Here is a 15,267-nt window from a genome sequence, read left to right as displayed (position 1 = left end):
GGTTAGCAAAGCCCCCACCAAGGGCTTCAGATGGCTGTGTCCAGTCACATGGGAGGATTCGTTAACCAGCACCATGGATGTTAGAGGGGTTTCACTGGCAAAGTCAGTTTCCCAGATGTGTAGAATCTTGGAAATATTGAAGAGCATTCCTTGCCATTGAGGCAGGGGCAGCCACACAGGCCCCGTGGCCCACACCCTGTAGAACAACACTCTCAGCTTGACTCCTAAATGGTCCTCTGATCTCTTCAGAGAAGAAACTTGGGCAAGTTGAGTCTGACAAGATGGTAGCTGAATCCTCATGGGAGACGAACCTTTCATTTGTTTCCTGTGAAATGGAGTAGTACCTAAAAGGACAGAGACCTGGGTCTTCCTCGAGTCTACAGAGAAGTTCCAAGACTCTGTACCTGCCTAATAAACCTTATGTGTGTGTGGCTGAATTTGGGCTAAGATTTGCTTTCACTGTGGCCATGATGTGGGTCAGGAGACCTGTAGACCTTATCTGTTATCTACCAAATAGATGCTAATAATTACAAACAGACAAATTCCCTTGGTTTGGTTGGTTCATAATATCTTTTTTTTTTTTTTTTTTTTTGAGACAGAGTCTCACTTTGTTGTCCAGGCTAGAGTGAGTGCCGTGGCGTCAGCCTAGCTCACAGCAACCTCAATCTCCTGGGCTTGAGTGATCCTTCTGCCTCAGCCTCCCGAGTAGCTGGGACTACAGGCATGCGCCACCATGCCCGGCTAATTTTTTTATATATATATCAGTTGGCCAATTAATTTCTTTCTATTTATAGTAGAGACGGGGTCTCACTCTTGCTCAGGCTGGTTTTGAACTCCTGACCTTGAGCAATCCGCCCGCCTCGGCCTCCCAAGAGCTAGGATTACAGGCGTGAGCCACAGCGCCCGGCCCATAATATCTTTTTTATTCACACAAAATCCCCTCAGCAAATATATCTGCATCTCTTTCCTTTTTCCATGAGGGAAAAGACCAGGGTGGGGAGGATGAGGGGAAGGATAGTCACCTACATTCTCTCTCCATGTGTTGCCTACTGGCTGGAGGAAGCATATTTCTCTCCTTTCTGTTATTTACAAGCTTGTTTCCTGCAGCTCCTTTTTTGCTTTCTCACAGGGAGTAGCATGTTTTCTACACAATGTGTGTTCATTAATTAACAAGCCCTTTGGCAAGTTTTTCTAAGCTAGGTTGTAACACTTCAGCAATTTACTTTTAAAAAACTGTTTATATCAAATGTTTAAAGCAACAGTGTCCTTTAAAATATAACCTATTAATAAAATTGCAGAAAAAATAAATTTATTTTATCATTACACTTATCTTTCCTTCCAAGGAGATGTCTTTGTTGATTCTAAGTCCTGAAGAGTCCATCTCAGAAACCACGACCCACTCTGCCACACACAGGCTCCCATTTCCACATTTATTGCTTTGGTCCAGGCTTTTATCATCTGTTGTCTTTGTTGTTATCATTGTCTAGATTGGTTACTATTGTTCCATAGTTCGTTTTATTTAATGGAGGTAAAGTTCACCAATTTAAAATGTACAGTTCAATGAATGTTTACATGTGTATACACCCCTGTGATCACCAGCCAGATAGAGGTACACCACATCTCCTGCACCCCTGAAAGGCTCATCCCCTTCCTTGTCAATCCCGAATCCCCAAAAACTAACAACTAACTACTTCCATCACAGATTATTTTCATCTTTTTTTTTTTTTTTTTCTGTATCTCTGTCACTCAGGGTACAGTGAGTGCAGTGGCTCAATCATAGCTACACTGCAACCTCAAACTCCTGGGCTCAAGCAATCCCCCTGCTCAGCCTCCCAATAGCTGGGGCTACAAGTGCATGCCACTATACACTATGCCTGGCTATTTTTTTTTTTTTTTTTTGGTAGAGACAGGATCTCATTATATTTCCCAGCTGGTCTTGAACTCCTGGCCTCAAGTGATCCTTCCGCCTCAGCCTCCCCAATTGCTGGGATTACAGGCATAAGCTACCTTGCCCAGCACATCTTTTCTTGAACATAATTGAATCAAACAGTATATACTCTTTGGTATCTGGTGTCTTTTTTTCTTTTTTCATCATTTTTCTTTATTCTCTTATCCTTCAACTTTCCCAAGGCATTGGTTTCTTTGCTAAACGTCGAGCAATGAGATTTATTCCCTGTGTGGCATGCAACAGTAATTTACGCTTTTATATTGCTGTGTGGCATTCCATTATATGAATATATCACAATTTGGTTATCCAGCTATGCATTGATGGATTTTTAGGTTGTTGCCAGGTTTTGGTTATTGTGAATAAAGCTGTTAAAAATGTTCTTATACATGTCTTTTGGTAGACTCATTTTCCTCGAATGGAATTCCTAGGAATGGAATTGCTGGGTTATAGGAGACACATATGATTAGCTTTTGTAGATACTATGCTACAATTTCTCAAATTTGTATCATTGTACATTCCTACCGGCAATGGATAGAGTTCAGTTGTTCTATATCCTCATCCACAGTTGGTATTATCAGTAATTTTAAGATGAGCCATTCTGGTAGATGTGTATTAGTAAATTATTATGGTTTTAATTTGCATTTTTCTGATTTGAGCACCCTATTTATGTGCTTATTTATCCATTTGGATATCCTTTTGTGAAACACTATGATTTACCCATTTTTCAAATTTAGGTTGTTCTTCTTTTTCCTATTGATTTGTAAAATTTCTTTATATATTCAGATAATAAGTCTTTTGTTGGATACACATATTATGAAAATCTCCCAATATAAGACTTGTCTTTTCATTCTCTTAATAGTGACTTTGATAAATAATTTGCATTTTAACCCATCTAACTCATCATTTTTTCCCTTTTGTGTATGGCCTATGTGTCATGCCTAAATAATCTTTGTGTATCCTAATGTCATGAAGATATGCTCTTATTTTCTTCTAGAAACTTTGTTTTAACAATTAGGTTTATGATCCATTTCAAATGAAATTTTGAGTATGATGAGAAGTGAAGGATCAAGGTTCTTTTTTTTCTCCATAAGAATATCAAGTTGGGCCAAATGCGGTGTCTCATGCCTGTAATGCTAGCACTCTGGGAGGCCAAGGCAGGAGGATCACTTCAGGTCAAGAGTCTGAGACCAGCCTGAGCAAAAGCGAGACCCCCATCTCTACTAAAAAATAGAAAAACTAGTCGGGCAACTAAAAAAAATAGAAAAAATTAGCGGGGTGTGGTGGGACATGCCTGTAGTCCCAGCTACTTGGGAGGCTGAGGCAGAAGGATCTCTTGAGCCCAGGAGTTTGAGGTTGCTGTGAGCTAGACTGACGCCATAGTACTCTTGCCCTGGCAACTCACTGAGACTCTGTCTCAAAAAATCAAAAAATATATCGAGTTACTCTAACCCTACCTATTGACAAGACTATCTTTTTTCCCATTGAATTTCAGTGGTGTGCCTTTGTCATGCATACATCCAGTGATTATATGTGTGTTGAGTTTATTTCTGAACTCTCTATCCTCTTCCATGTATATATTTGTCTGTCTTTACCCATTTATAATGCTGTCTGAATCATAGCTTTATACTAAGTCTTGAAAACTGGTAGTGTAACTCCTCCAACTTTGTTCTTGAAGATGTCTTGACTCTCATCCTTTGCATTTCCATATAAATCTTAGAATTCTCTTATCAATTTCTACAAAAAACTTTGCTGGAATCTTGTTTGGGATTGCACTGAATCTACAGATCAATTTGTGAGATTTGACATCTTAGCAATACTAACTCTTTCCATGAACATGATATGTTTCTCTATTTATATTTTCTTTAATTTCTCTTAGCAATGTTTTATAGTTTTCAGTGTAGGGCTCTTGTACATCCTTCATTATTAGATTTATTCTAAGACGTTCAATGGGTTTTTCATGTTATTATAAATGGTGTTTTACAGATTTTTATTTGCTAATTGACTGTAGAAGCATATAGAAATACAGTTGGTTTTTGTATATTGACTTCCTATCTACTGGTAACAACCTTGCTAAATTCATTTACGGGTTCTAATAGTTAATTTGCAGATTCATCAGATTTTCTACATGTGTCATCATGTAATCTCTGAATAATGACCATTTTTGTTTTTATTTCCAATTTGTATTCCTTTTCTCTCTTGCTTTATACTAATGGCTAGAATCTCCAGTACACTGTTGAGTATTGGTAATGATAGTGTATATCACTGTCATGTTTCTGATGTTAGTGTTCAATGTTTCAACATTAAGTTTGATGACACCTATAGGTTTTTTGTAGGTGGATACCATTTATTGGATTAAAGAAATTTTTCTCTATTGTTAGTTTTCTGAGTGTTATTATATTAACAACTTTTGAATTCTGTCAAATGCTTTTTTTGTATATTGAGATGATTATATGTTATTATCCTTTAGTCTGCAAATGTAAGATTCATGTCGATTGATCTTCAAATGTTATATTAGTCTTGTATTACTGGTTTAAACCTGGCATTACTGATAAAGATAGGATGTCTTTTTCTGTATATTGTTGGGGTTTATTAATATTTTGTTTAGATATTTATATCCAATCTTATTAAAGATATTATCCAATAATTTTCTCCTTTTGCATTGTCTTTTTCAGGTCTTGATATCAGGATTATGCTGGCCTCATAAAATAAGTTGAAAAGTATTCTCTTTTTCCCTATTTTTAAAAATTATTTGAAGATTTTTAAAATATATTTTATTTTATTTTTATTTATCTATTGTTTTAGAGACACTATGCTGCCCAGGCTGGACTTGAACTCCTGGGCTCAAGTGATTCACCTCAGCCTCTCAATTTGAAGAATATTAATATTTTTCTTTCTTAAACATTTTTAGTAATTCACTGTTAAAGCCATCTAGACATGGAGTTTTCTTTGTGGGAAGGTTCCTGTTATAGATTCAATTTATAGGACTATTTATATTTTTTTCTTTATTCTTGTATCAGTTGTATTTACTTGTATTTTCCAAATAATTTGCTAATTTAATCTAAATTGTTCAACTTATTACACAAAGATAGTTATAGCATTTTACTATCTTATTAATGTTGCAGGATCTGTAGCAATGGTCTCTTTTTTATTCCTAATATTGGTAATTCATGTTTTTTCCTTTTGATAATGTTGCTAGGAATTTTTTTAAATAGCCATTTTACTTTGGAATAATTTTAGCATTATAGAAAAGTTGCGAAAGTAGTATAGAAAGTTCCCATATACCTTTCACCCAATTTGTTTAACTAGGAAACCAACGCTGATATGTTACTATTAATTAAACTCCAGACTTTACTCATATTTCACCAGATATCCTCATTAATGATCTTTTTCTATTCTAGGAGCTAATCCAGAATACTACATTGTATTTAGTTATTAGTTTTTCAGTCTTTCCTTATTTTTCATGATCTTGACAGTTTTGAGGAGTACTGGTCAGATGCTTTGTAGAATATACCTCAGATTGGGTTTGTCTTATGATTGGACTAGGGTTATGGGTTTTTCAAAGGAATACCACAGAGACGATGGGCCCATCTCATCACATTGTATCAAGGGGTATATGATATTCTCATGATATCATTGGTAATATTCACCTTGATCGCTTAAAGTGGTATCTGCCAGGTTGCTTCACTGTAAAGTTACTGTTTTTCACTCTATATTTTAGTGTTTGCAAGTGAGTCACTAAGTTGGGGGAAAGAGAGGGAGGAGGTTAAGCTTCATCTCCTAGAGTGAAGAGTATCTACATGCATTATTTGGAATTCTTCTTCAACAAAGATTTATCTCTTTTTCCCCAGTTATTTATTTCTTCAATCATTTATTTATATAGGCATGGGTGGATCCAGAGCAAAGCAGGGAAGGGTGAAGAACAGATCTTAAAGTAAAGGGACAGTTGACTGTCACCAGGGCTAAGCCAATATTACTTAATATTACTTGATTTCCACTTTCTTTGAGATTCTGAGATCAGAGTCTGGACTAATATGTCTGTTGGATAATTGGATCTTTGGCAAATTGATGTTCTCTGTCACCCAGCTTTGGAACCAAGAATAGAAAGGGACTATTGTGTTGTATTATGTGGCAAACGTGTGGTTAACACAGGAACAGAAACTGATTCCCTTTTTGGGAGCACATTAAATTACGAAAACTGAAGACACAGAAAAGAGCTTATATTACACACCCTGCTTGCCACTGCCCAAATATAGCACGGAGTACCTTGGCCCAGTACTAACCAGAGTAGTTCAGTACTCAGCTCTCAAGGATACAGAGGAGAGTCGAGAGACTGGGAGATGGACGTACAAAAAGTACTTTATCTTCAAAACCAGCCTGAGCAAGAGCGAGACCCCGTTTCTACTATAAATAGAAAGAAATTAATTGGCCAACTGATATATATATAAAAACAATTAGCCGGGCATGGTGGCGCATGCCTGTAGTCCCAGCTACCCGGGAGGCTGAGGCAGAAGGATCACTCGAGCCCAGGAGTTTGAGGTTGCTGTGAGCTAGGCTGACGCCACGGCACTCACTCTAGCCTGGACAACAAAGCGAGACTCTGTCTCAAAAAAAAAAAAAAAAAAAAAAAAAAAGTACTTTATCAATGACAACCAATGAGAACAAAAAATAGCTTTGTATGTAACCCCAGAGCTGAGTAGTACCTGGCACAGATCAGGAGCTCAATGAATATTTGCTGAATGAATAAATGTCTTAGAGATTTGTGCCCATTTCCTCACTGTAGAACACAGAGGGGCATAGGATAAGGAGTAAGATTTCTGTGCATTTGGACTTGAAATAAACCCCAAGCAAATAAAAGCACATTCCTAAACATTAACAGACTTAAAAGGTTTATGATGTTGAAAGCACAGGGAAGACACTTAGTTGCAATTCCCTGGTTAGGGCATCAGATTTGAGGTTGGGGGTGGGGTGGAGCGATGAAGCTGTTTCTTTAAAGCTCTAGTGACTGATACCAAGAAACCCGTGGGCAGTTCTCCAGCAGAGTACCCTCTGCCATGCTCAGTCATTTCTAACCTTCCTCTTGCCATGTCGCCTCAGTTGCTCTCAAATGGTTTGGGGGGGGGGGATTCCAACCTATTCTAGGGGCATTAAGAGGGAGATTCCTGGTCAGTATCCCAAAAGCAGATCCTGAAACCTGGCTGAGAAAGGTAGAGCTGAGACATACCAGTCTCAGAGGGTTACTGGACTTTTCAGATATGAGTTATCTAAGACCCTTATGGACAATAAACAAAAAAATCCACATACGTGTTCTTGCAGATCTAGAAGCTCACAGTTACACACAATAAGATAAAAGTGGCTGGGAAGGAAAGACTGCTTCATGATCATCTTTGGGCAATTGCAAGCCAAACACCTCTGCATTGCTTCGTTTCTTTTCTTTTTCTTTTTCTTTTTCTTTTTTTTTTTTTTTTTTTTTGAGACAGAGTCTCACTTTGTTGCCCAGGCTAGAGTGAGTGCCATTCCTTCAGCCTAGCTCACAGCAACCTCAATCTCCTGGGCTCAAGCAATTCTTCTGCCTCAGCCTCTCGAGTAGCTGGGACTACAGGCATGCACCACCATGCCCTGTTAACTTTTTCTATATATATTAGTTGGCCAATTAATTTCTTTCTATTTATAGTAGAGACGGGGTCTCGCTCTTGCTCAGGCTGGTTTCAAACTCCTGACCTTGGGCAATCCGCCTGCCTCGGCCTCCCAGAAGTGCTAGGATTACAGGTGTGAGCCACCCCACCCAGCCTGCTCCGTTTCTTAACTAAGCTTACTCCTCCCATTCTTTCTAATTTTGTTTATAATAGATATTTTATTTATAATATTTGCCTAATTCACCCAGATAATCTAACAGGAAGCTCTTAGAATCGCAGAGTGTTAGATTTGCAGGAAACTGTAGAAATTGTCTAGTTCTACCTCCTTATTTTGTAGGCGGGGAAAGTGAAGTCCAGAAGGGCAATGCCTGCTGAAGGGTACACATCTAGTTAGAAGCCAATCTCGGACTGTAACCTCAGCCATAACTCCCAGTCAAAGGCTCTTTCTGCTGTACTGGTGTTGCTCCTCTACCTTGAGTCAACTCAGAGTGGATTCAAAAGCCAGACCCAAGACTATCCTTTCTCTCTACCATTCCCTCACTGTAGCACTACAAAGGACATGGAACAAGGAGTGAGATTTCTGTGCACTGGGGCTTGAAATAAGCCCCAATCAGGAAGTGACAGTGGAAAAATTTATCACCAAATGGTTGATTTTTAAAAAAATCATCTTTCAAGAAAAGGGCTGCTTGGGATTAGGAAAAACAATATGTTTCATTAAAAGATGGAAATTGTTAGCCGCCGATGACACAGAGGGTTGGTACCGTTTAACCAGGGACACTCCTTCACTTGATACAAGTCCCCAAAAGAGGCTATACTCAATCATCCCCAAAACGGTGATGAGCGCTGTCATCCACTACCAGAAATTAAGCAGGATCTAGAATGTAATATTGAAACCCAGTAATATGGCAACCTAGTAGTTTCAGCTAGCAATTCAAAATTAAAGTGTCCTCTGAGAAAGAACAAACCTCACAATGTCAAAGTCCGGGTACCACTTGAGTCTTAACAAATAAGCCATGGAGGTCACCATCTTAGTTACCATGCGACAGGAATACAGCTCCTTATGTGATACAGTGATTGAAACAACAAACAAACTACAAAAGTAAACAGTAAGTGCAAAAACATTCTGGAAGGGCTACAGAGACATTCACCAGCAAATAAATCAACACTGGAAAACTAAGCTCCCCCAAAAGAAATAAAATATGGTCGTGAACTCACAGAAGTATACCAGGGAAGAGCGCCTGAAAGTGAAATTAAAAGGTAGTTACTGGATGCAAATTGGGGGAGAAAAAGATTAAATAAATCAGGAAGGGTGAAGATGGTAAGTTCAGGGTGAGCCAATTGGATTCCATGCCAGGCACCAGAGGCTGAGCTTCTCAGAGAAGTACTAATATTGTCTCTTTTCTTCCTTTGAAGCCTGAGAAATAAATTATACCTATTTACAAGATTTTAAATGCCATAAAGTGGGAAGTACTCAAGTTAATAGCATGCAGAAGAAAAGAAAGTCAAGTTGTTAAAAGGGTTCACTGTTGGTCAGAGTAAACTTCAAAAGTTTACTCAGAACAGTGATGTTCTACCTCCCGGGTGCTGGGGCTGGGCTGGGAAGGAGGGGAGCGGGAGACCCAAAAACCCATAGGAAGTTGAATAGCTGCAGAACTACACCCTCCATGGGAACCACAGTAAAAGCACCAGTGGTCAAAAGTAAATAAAGTACATTTTAAAAAGACTTTGTATTTTCCTTCCTTTCACACACAGTATTATATTTCAGACACTGAATTCATAAAAGTCAATCTCTTGTTTGCTTCCACACATCCTTTGTGGAAGCAGTTCTTTCATTTCTAAATGTAACTGTCTTTACAAACAAATATTTTTACTTTTTACCTTTTTTTCTATTATATAATATGCCCTATTGACAATATATCTACTGAACTATTTCATACTTTTCTATATTTTGAATTTCCACTGTACTACTAAGCTTTTATTTTAAAAATGATGGGACATGTTTGGACAATTTTTTTAAATGTGTGATTTGTCTTTCATTTATGCTTACATACATACCCAAACACCATTAATATTCATGTGAAACTGGAAATTAGGGAAGGGTCTATATTTCTTTGCCTTATGCTGAGCAATTATTTTCTCTAGATCCATTAACCAGTTCCATTCTCTAGATCCATTAAATAGATTGATTTTCCTTAGCCATATGACATGCCTCCTATGGCGCATAGTGCTTTCATTTCCACTCAATCCACATAATGTTAAATCTGTTGCTGTATCATGGTCATTTTCAACTCCTCAGTTATATCTGTGTGGTCTCCCTTTCTTAATGAACATTTGCATTGTATCTGATCTAATTAATACCAAAATAGAATTTGTAAGCATTTTTGTAACTAGTGACAGGTTTGTTGTTGTTTTTTCTCCAATAGCAAAAAGGAAAAAAGAAAACTTAATTCAAATCTGCATCACTATGTTCCCCACTACCAAGAGTGCCAGCTGATAGGGGCAAGCAGCTCTCTCCATAGACCTCCTGCACTTCGGGTTGTTACTAGACACAAATGTAAAGTCATTCCTCTGGGATCCGATACATATTGTGGAATATCTGAAAATCTTACATAAAAAGAAAACATGGTTGGAACTTATGGCAAAGAAGAGTAGGAAAACATTATCTTTAGAAACAAACCTGGATGTAATTAAAAAACAAACCAAGCTAAGGTTACGACAGCAACAAAGGTGGCTGAGCCTCTTTGCTTTTGTCCCCACCCGCGGGGCAGTCTGTACTTGCCTGTTAGGAAAATTGTAGGAAATGGAATTGGGGAAGCATTTCAAAAGGCAAGCATGACATTTTTAATAAGTCAGAAAATTGGGGGGAGTTTCGTTTTCTAATCAACCATTATGATCAAAGTGGAATTTTTGTTGTTGTTATCTCTCTTTCAGAGGAAGGATGTTCTATGAAGTGAAACACAGGCAATAGAGGAAGATGATATTATTTAAGAACTCTAGTTCAAGAAAGTCAGGGTTGGCTTGACAATTTAAGCAAGAAGTTTCTTGCATAATCTCAAGATTTTAGAAGAAGTGGCATTAGCAGGTGGCAGTTTGAAAACAGTCCTCCCCACAGATCTCCCGAAGACTTTATCTAAGATGAGGGCATGGCGAACACACATGGCCAAACAAACTTTTAATGGGGATAATATTGGCTTTTTGAAGAACAGAAAAAAAAAGTTTGTCAGTAAAACGCAAGCCAACGAGAGGCTATATTTTGGTGAATGGTAAGCTGTATGGTTGTACTAAAAATAAATTTATTTATATGGATTATGGTGATATAAATAAATAAATATATAAATACACAGTGACCTGTCAGCACCACCTGCATACTCCACCCTGGAAGCCAAGATGTCATTCCCACTAAATCTCACAAAGTATTGTGTAGCAGCAAAACAATAAAACAAAATCTGATATTAAAATGATCCTCTCAAACCCTGCAAAACTTTGGGGTAAAGACTCACAGGATGGGAAGATTTTAAGGGCATTAAGCAGAGAATAGGTGTATTTCTTTGGCAGTATACATATCTCCTTATTCTTCCTTTTAAGATCTTCAACTTTGTTGTCTATTATGTTGTTTTTCAAAATATCTTTTTTATATAGACATTATTTTCTGGATTTAATTGATTTGAGAAACAACCAACATCTGAGATGTACCTCTTCCTGTATGTCTCCAGGAAAAAGTGAGCCGAGTTTCCTCCTAAAGGCTGGCATTCCTGAGCCAGCCAGGAGAACTTCCTATTTTTTTTTCCCTTTTCCTCTTTTTTCTTTATTTCTATCTTGCATTTTGCAGCACTGGTAAGATAACAGGAAACGCTGGGCTTCCTCTCCAGGGCATGAAGCTGAAGGGATGTGCTCACCCCATTGAAAACAGTAGCCGGAAAAGAGACACCCACCCTGCAGAAAGCATGACCTTCTCCCCGTCCTCATCACGGCCCGGCCCCACTCCCCCCTCGGAGCCTGGGAGGGCCCAGTGGGGCTGCGCTGCTCCAGCCACTCCAGTGTTCATGCCCGCTCTCTCTCCATTGGAATTTGGTTTGGCCATGTACCTTCCCCACCCCCTCCTCTTAGACAAAGTTTTTTGGAGATCTGTGGTAAAGACTGTTTTCAAACTGTGATCTGCTAACATCATCTATCTCTCTTAAGATTTTGAGATGATGCAAGAAACATCTCTCAGTGTCAGCAACGTGTAAGATACTGTTTCGTAAAGTTGCTAAAGGTCAGTCATTGGGACACAGACTCCTTTGGTGTCAGAATCTGCATGTTCTTATATGTAAAATGGTTTATTGTGTTACCCTTTATAAGCTAAAAATGTTTTAAATAAGCAAAGGGTTGTTTGTTTATTATTGGTTACAAATTCATTGTGTCCAGGGGTAAGAGTTTTAAATATGATGGAAGTTTGGAATCTAGTTTTCATATTTACATATGAAGGGATTTGGAGGTAGTAGGAGTGCAGGACTGAGTGCCTGAAGAATGATCACAGGACCAAGCGCAGCCAAAAGGCTGCTGAGGATGGTCATTGCACCTGCATGAAGATGGGACAATTAAAAGCCATGTCTAGGATGAGTGAAAGACATGGTGGCTCTGGGGAGCAATCACTAAAGAAGACTGTTTTTATTTTTTTATTTTTTCCATTTTATTTATTTTTGAGATAGAGTTTTGCTCTGTCACCCCGGCTAGAGTGCAGTGGCATTATCATAGCTCTCTGCAACCTCAAACTCCTGGGCTCAAGTGATCCTCCTGCCTCAGCCTCTTGAGTAGCTGGGACTAAAGGGGCACACTACCACGCTCAGCTAATTTTTTCCTGTTTTTTGCAACAGAGATGGGGTCTCACTCTTACTCAGGCTGGTTTCAAACTCCTGAGCTCAAGCGATCCTCCCGCCTTGGCCTCCCACACTAGGATTATAGGCGTGAGACACCACACCCAGCCAGAAGACTGTTTTTAAAGAGCCCTGAAAAGTATAATTTGAGAGAGAGCCCATCTGGGGTGTCAAGACCTGTGCATTGCAACCCTCCTCAAGCCTTTCCTGGGGTTAGCCAGCCCTCATCTGACATCTACCATCCTTGGTAATGCTGAGAACCAAGAACTAACTGTCTGAGCACTCAGAGATCCTGGAGTCAATGGGTCAGTGTTTTACCAACTCTAGTTTCTGAGTAAGTATTCTGTCTACTGGTATTTAACCTAATCTTTCTTCTCTGAGAAATCACACCTACCAAAGTTGGGTTCTACATTAAAAAATCTTGGATCAAGTGACTATCCCAGAAACAATCTTCTCCCTGGCAAGATGGTTTCCCTAATCAGTGGCCATGCCCACAACGAACCTTTAAAATTATGGCAAAAACCAGAGTACTCTTATGTCAGCCTTTTGTCCTGATTGTTCAGCAGGAAGATGTTGCACAGCTGAAGGAGGAAGGAACGGAGTGAGATTCCTCAATTGTATTAATAAATTACTTCCAAACCGTGCTGCTGCCTGCCGAACAGCTTCGTTTGAAGTGAATGATCTTCACCCACTCTGGGCTTCCTCACCTTTGCCCCATATGAACCTTCTCCAGGTTTGCCATTTAATCAGAAAATATGTGCCGTTCAGCAACCACTAACCACCCATCAGCTGACAGTTTGATAGACTTGATAAGATGGCAATTTGCTGGAGCTGCTTTTTCTTCTGTAGTATAATGCTCACAGCTTCACGGCAGTTCTATGTGACCTTAGGAAATGCAAACTGCTTTCAGCCTAGGGATTTCCCTGAGATTAAGTGAAATTATCCATATAAAGCACTTAGCACAAAATAAGTGCTTGGTAATTATTGATGAGGATAGAGTAGAAGATGACTGGTTAGTGAGGAATAGAGGAATATATTTTTATAACACTTTTTTCTTCCTACCATCATCTGTTTGCGTTGGCCATTACAACACCTACACTCCTTTAAAGAAGGTCTCCAGGGCTGGAAACTTCTCCCATTCTAATTTGGGTAAAATATGACGACATTTGTCATACAATGAGGTACGCCATCTTCCTCACGTCCACCGCCTCCCTCACGTCCTCCCACAGTGAGTCAGAGGGATGCTGCCTTCCGGGCACGTGCTTCCCTAGCCCTGGTGCACCCAGCATCCTGTGGCTCCCTGATACCAGTGTCACTATGTGGACAACAACTGCATCACTCAGGGTCCCCACAGGAAGCAAACGGCACATTAAACAAGGACAACTCAAGGAGGTTTTACAAAGGGACTGTTTACAAAGGGGTGGGGAGGGAAAGGCAAACCACAGGACAGCACAATTACATGGGGCTGGTGAGGCAGAGCTGTCACCCATCCCAGGCTCAGAGCAGAGGGACCTGTGGAGTGAATAGTTCCTAGAACCCCAAGGCACAGATTTGTGTGTGAAGGGCCACCTTGAAAAGAGCAAAAGGAGCGTGACCTTTGGTTAATAAGTGCAGCCAGTTTGAGATAAAGCCACAGGGAGGAGTCTGGAGAATAAATAGTTGGACCTCATTCTCCTCTTCCTTTCTAACTTGCCAAGGCTTCTTCTCAGCCAAATACAACTGGAAGCCAAGGGGCAAGGGAGCCCACTGAGGTCTGCCTCCTGGGGCAGGGCGGAAAAGGGTGGAAAGTGGATCGGGAGGGGCAAATGGAAGTTGCCTGGCACATCAATAAATTAAGTGGGCCATGCATGCATCAGTGAGGACCAAAGGAGACCAGAGATACGAACCAAGGATTAGTTTGTCCAATTACTTGCAACTGGGGTCCTTTAAAAAAAGTCAGTTGACTCCTAAGTTATATTCCTCTAGAAAAACCTTACACTTTTGTTTTATGACTGGATTTTCAAAATCTGAATTACTGTTAACTCATGTTCATAGACTAGTCTGTGACATTATTTATCTGTGATTCTGAATATTCTCCTGTCTGAATATTCTGGCATGTGGTAACTGAGGGTGGCCCCCCCACTTCCTACCCACTGAGGGAGAACCACTTGGGGCCCAGTTGGGCTGTATGGGAGATCTTAGGCAGATAGCATATCTGGTCCCCCCAGCGAACTCTGGTAGCAGGCTCTGTGGTTCCTTCCTTCTCCAGTACTCTTTGAGTGGACACTAGAGTGGACCTGCAGGTAGAGGTAGGGGGAAGTAGGGTAAGAGTACAGAATTTGCTGGAGAATCCATAGCTCAGGACTGGAGGCAGAAAGCTACCTGTCCTATCTAACCTCCCACCATACTGAAAAAAAAACCTAGGAGATCACCTTTGGATCCTAGCACTGGCACAAACTGGTAAAGAAGCCCACAGTCTTCTGAAGTTGCTGCCACAGGCAGGGCTAGGGCTCTGTCTTAGCTTCTCAATTTGTCCTTCTGCCAGGCCGGACCCTAAGAACAGGAAGAATGGCAGCTGTAACTTGCTGTAACTTGAGGGGCTTCAAAAGGCATGCTGGATCCCAAACTGTTTCCCCTGCTGGCCTGAGGTTCTGTCTGGAGTTGCCATCATTCAAGTCATTCATTTATGCTAAGAATTTGCTTCCAGAAGTCATCTGCTAAAATGTGCGTGCTGTCTAAAAGGGCATGGTACTTACTTAACATTCTTCTTGTCTGCTCAGCGTGTCACTTCCCTTCCTACATTTTGAAAACTCTGCCCCTTATGAGTATTTGGAGGAAACAGAGCCTGTCT

The sequence above is a fragment of the Microcebus murinus genome, chromosome 1 (genome assembly GCF_040939455.1).
Source record: "Microcebus murinus isolate Inina chromosome 1, M.murinus_Inina_mat1.0, whole genome shotgun sequence".
NCBI lineage: Eukaryota > Metazoa > Chordata > Mammalia > Primates > Cheirogaleidae > Microcebus > Microcebus murinus.
Note: the sequence above shows the minus strand (reverse complement) of the source record.